Genomic DNA, 5,000 nt, shown 5'->3' on the forward strand with positions numbered 1-5,000 from the left:
GCGCAGCTGCGCCGCCTGCCGCGTCCGTCGGCCGGCGCGCCTGCCACTGGCCGCCCCCACCAGCCGGCTGTAGCGCGTGCGCCCACGCACCGCGCTGCCAGCACGCCGGGCGGCCCCCCCTCACCGGCCGGGGACGGTCCCACCCAGCCACCGCCGCGTATCGCCTCACACCCAGATCCCCTTTCACGTTCGTGGGCATGGTGGGTATCCCTGAAACAACCGGTTAATAGCTCGACCGATCGTCGCCAACACTGATTCACCTCTAGCGAGAACAACCGCACCACAACGGGTTACCAGTTGTTCATTTGCGTAACGTCACCAGCAAACGTACACGTCCATCGCCATTTGCAACGAGTATTGCATGCCTGTGTCAGGTGTCACAACACACTACGTCTGCCCACATAGACGCAACAACATGTGCACGCCTAGAGAACACGTGGAAGGTCGACCCCGTACGTATGCGGTGTCCATTGCGCGAACGACTGTCAGCCGGCCTCTGCAGCATGTCGCAGATGTGGAACACGGTGCAACATGCTATCACGGTGTGTGAGAAGAGACGACTACGTCCGAATACACGCTCCACTACATCAACAGACTGCTCATGCTGATCGCCATCCAGGGCGTCCGTTCCTCCCACACGTCTGTATGGCGTACCACACTGCAATCCAGCTCTTATAGGGAGACGACACGTAGCTGCGTGCACAATATTTGGACTGTATGGTCCGCCGTTGCTAGGCGCAGTCGTCATACGGCCACATGTGCCACGATGTATCATTCAGTACATACGGACCAATGTGCAGTACAGTTTGTGGGTTTTGCGTACATCGGCGGACAGGTGACAGGCCGTACCACAACGTAGGCTGAGTACGTCGGCATGCGAAGGGCGTTGAACATGCAAACTTCTCACCGACCAGCTTGCGAAGGCAGGGGGGAAGGGGGGGGGCATGTACGTCCTGCTGCTATCCACATTACAGTGTATAGCAGGAGCATGTGGAAAGTCAGCAACACCTGCAAGGTGTTTAACATGACGCGATACACAGGGGACCGGGCAGTGCGAGTAGCGAACTATATTGCGAGGGTTGCGGTTAGGCAACACTACACTAATTTAACGAGTTGCATAACAATTACAGAGCAGGTTCAGCGACAACGTGCGTCAGGTTAAGGCGCAATATAGTTTTGGTTACGGCGCACTTTAGGTTAGGTTAAGGCATATTATAGGTTAGGTTAAGGCATATTATAGGTTAGGTTAAGGCATATTATAGGATAGGTTAAGGCATATTATAGGTTAGGTTAAGGCATATTATAGGTTAGGTTAAGGCATATTATAGGTTAGGTTAAGGCATATTATAGGTTAGGTTAAGGCATATTATAGGTTAGGTTAAGGCATATTATAGGTTAGGTTAAGGCATATTATAGGTTAGGTTAAGGCATATTATAGGTTACGTTACGGCACAACATGGGTTACGTTACGGCACAACATGGGTTACGTTACGGCACAACATGGGTTACGTTACGGCACAACATGGGTTACGTTACGGCACAACATGGGTTACGTTACGGCACAACATGGGTTACGTTACGGCACAACATGGGTTACGTTACGGCACAACATGGGTTACGTTACGGCACAACATGGGTTACGTTACGGCACAACATGGGTTACGTTACGGCACAACATGGGTTACGTTACGGCACAACATGGGTTACGTTAAGGCACAAATTAGGTTAGGTTAAGGCACAAACTAGGTTAGGTTAAGGCACAACGTAGGTTAGGTTAAGGCACAACGTAGGTTAGGTTAAGGCACAACGTAGGTTAGGTTAAGGCACAACGTAGGTTAGGTTAAGGCACAACGTAGGTTAGGTTAAGGCACAACGTAGGTTAGGTTAAGGCACAAATTAGGTTAGGTTAAGGCACAAATTAGGTTAGGTTAAGGCACAAATTAGGTTAGGTTAAGGCACAAATTAGGTTAGGTTAAGGCACAACGTAGGTTAGGTTAAGGCACAACGTAGGTTAGGTTAAGGCACAACGTAGGTTAGGTTAAGGCACAACGTAGGTTAGGTTAAGGCACAACGTAGGTTAGGTTAAGGCACAACGTAGGTTAGGTTAAGGCACAACGTAGGTTAGGTTAAGGCACAACGTAGGTTAGGTTAAGGCACAACATAGGTTAGGTTAAGGCACAACGTAGGTTAGGTTAAGGCACAACGTAGGTTAGGTTAAGGCACAAATTAGGTTAGGTTAAGGCACAAATTAGGTTAGGTTAAGGCACAAATTAGGTTAGGTTAAGGCACAAATTAGGTTAGGTTAAGGCACAAATTAGGTTAGGTTAAGGCACAAATTAGGTTAGGTTAAGGCACAAATTAGGTTAGGTTAAGGCACAAATTAGGTTAGGTTAAGGCACAACGTAGGTTAGGTTAAGGCACAACGTAGGTTAGGTTAAGGCACAACGTAGGTTAGGTTAAGGCACAACGTAGGTTAGGTTAAGGCACAACGTAGGTTAGGTTAAGGCACAACGTAGGTTAGGTTAAGGCACAACGTAGGTTAGGTTAAGGCACAAATTAGGTTAGGTTAAGGCACAAATTATGTTAGGTTAAGGCACAAATTAGGTTAGGTTAAGGCACAAATTAGGTTAGGTTAAGGCACAAATTAGGTTAGGTTAAGGCACAACGTAGGTTAGGTTAAGGCACAACGTAGGTTAGGTTAAGGCACAACGTAGGTTAGGTTAAGGCACAACGTAGGTTAGGTTAAGGCACAACGTAGGTTAGGTTAAGGCACAACGTAGGTTAGGTTAAGGCACAACGTAGGTTAGGTTAAGGCACAACGTAGGTTAGGTTAAGGCACAACGTAGGTTAGGTTAAGGCACAACGTAGGTTAGGTTAAGGCACAACGTAGGTTAGGTTAAGGCACAACGTAGGTTAGGTTAAGGCACAACGTAGGTTAGGTTAAGGCACAACGTAGGTTAGGTTAAGGCACAACGTAGGTTAGGTTAAGGCACAACGTAGGTTAGGTTAAGGCACAACGTAGGTTAGGTTAAGGCACAACGTAGGTTAGGTTAAGGCACAACGTAGGTTAGGTTAAGGCACAACGTAGGTTAGGTTAAGGCACAACGTAGGTTAGGTTAAGGCACAACGTAGGTTAGGTTAAGGCACAACGTAGGTTAGGTTAAGGCACAACGTAGGTTAGGTTAAGGCACAACGTAGGTTAGGTTAAGGCACAACGTAGGTTAGGTTAAGGCACAACGTAGGTTAGGTTAAGCACAACGTAGGTTAGGTTAAGGCACAACGTAGGTTAGGTTAAGGTACAATATAGGTTAGGTTAAGGTACAATATAGGTTAGGTTAAGGTACGATATAGGTTAGGTTAAGGTACGATATAGGTTAGGTTAAGGTACAATTTAGGTTAGGTTAAGGTACGATATAGGTTAGGTTAAGGTACAATATGGCGTAGGTTCAGATACACATTGTTGTAGGGAAAGGTGTATTGGGGGGGGGGGGCGGCGGCAGGTTCGTTGATAGTGATTATCGTAATTGGATGCCTGCGGTATTATCTGATTTGTCACGTCAGGATGCACTTTTGGCTCATGACAGGCGGCGCTCCAATTCCATGGTTGTGGCAGATCTGTGTCTTTCATTCCTGCCATTGAATGTGTGCTGTGACAGGAGGCAGTATTGTGATGTTGGGTGCACCCCTGTGTAGGACATGTGTGGGTGTTCGTGGCTTAGCTGAGCAATGTGCGGATGTCGGAAGGGTGGGATATTGTGTTTTCTGGGTGGACCTCCCGGTCTGGTAATGATAGTGTGGATTGTGTCATGTGGCGGAGAGGATGCACTGGATGTTCTTCCATGCTGGTGGTTAGATATTGTGTGTGTGCCTGTTACAGGCAGAGAGTAGTGTGTGATAAGAGAGTAGTGTGTGATAAGAGAGTAGTGTGTGATAAGAGTGTCTGGCTGACGTGTGGTTCTCATTGTGTGCAGAGTCTTTCAGCATGTATAGGGACGGTTGTATACATTGTATTCTGATGGCTCTGCATCTATTACTCATCAGTGCCGTGTATACGGTTACTCTGGTTCCAGTCGAAACTGTTCTATCTCTGTACATTAGTGACACTGCGGCTCCACTATGTTGCCGCCCCTGTCGGCCGTTTCCCCCAGTGTATGGCTAATGATTATCAGCAATCAGTCTATTAGTCAATACCGGTAGTGTGACGACGTCAAATGTCCGGGATGGGGGAAGCTACACCCTTCCCGTGGGTCAGGGCCTAGAAAGACTCTTCCCACGCAGGAGACTCGGACTGTCGTTACTCTTCCGAGACATATATGTGCCCAGCGTTTTTTGCGACTGCGAGTGCAACGCCCACGGGTGCCGACATGGATGGGGCGCTTCCTAGCTGATGGCTCAGCATGAGAATCCGTACAGTGAGCAATGCGATCGCGTCTGTAGCTTGTACGTGGTACAGCTCGCAGCTCATGAATAGGGACAGCGGGAATGTCGCATATTGGAAATATCTCTTCATGAAACGCATGTTATAGGTGTGGATTGCACCTTACGAGTGCGGGAAACGTCCGCCGTTCATCCGCTGGCGATGCGAGTTTGGCGGTTGGGGTGGGGCACGAACGGGTGCAGGTGGTGTGATTGCCGGTCCACGACTTCGTGCGGCAGAGGCACTGGCGTATGGGTGCTGTGGTCGAGAGAGGCTGCATGCTTTGTGGGTGGCGTCGAAAGATGGGCACTGTGGGCCCATCGATGTCTTAGTCGGCTTGGCGTCCCATAGATGGCGGTATCGTCGTTGCAGGAGCTCATGCTGAGGGAGACCTACAGATGGCGGTATGTTTTGTGGTGCGCTCGACATGGCGGATGTAGTGTTGTCAGATTCGCATAGATGGAGCTATCGCATGTGGTTTCGCCATATTTGTATAGATGGAGGTACTGTTTTGCCAGCATGGTTGGCGTAGTTCCGGCGGATCCCTGTAGGTGGAGGTGTCCATTCTGGCCTCGATGTCAAT

This window comes from Schistocerca serialis, chromosome 4 (assembly GCF_023864345.2).
Source record: "Schistocerca serialis cubense isolate TAMUIC-IGC-003099 chromosome 4, iqSchSeri2.2, whole genome shotgun sequence".
NCBI classification, from domain to species: domain Eukaryota; kingdom Metazoa; phylum Arthropoda; class Insecta; order Orthoptera; family Acrididae; genus Schistocerca; species Schistocerca serialis.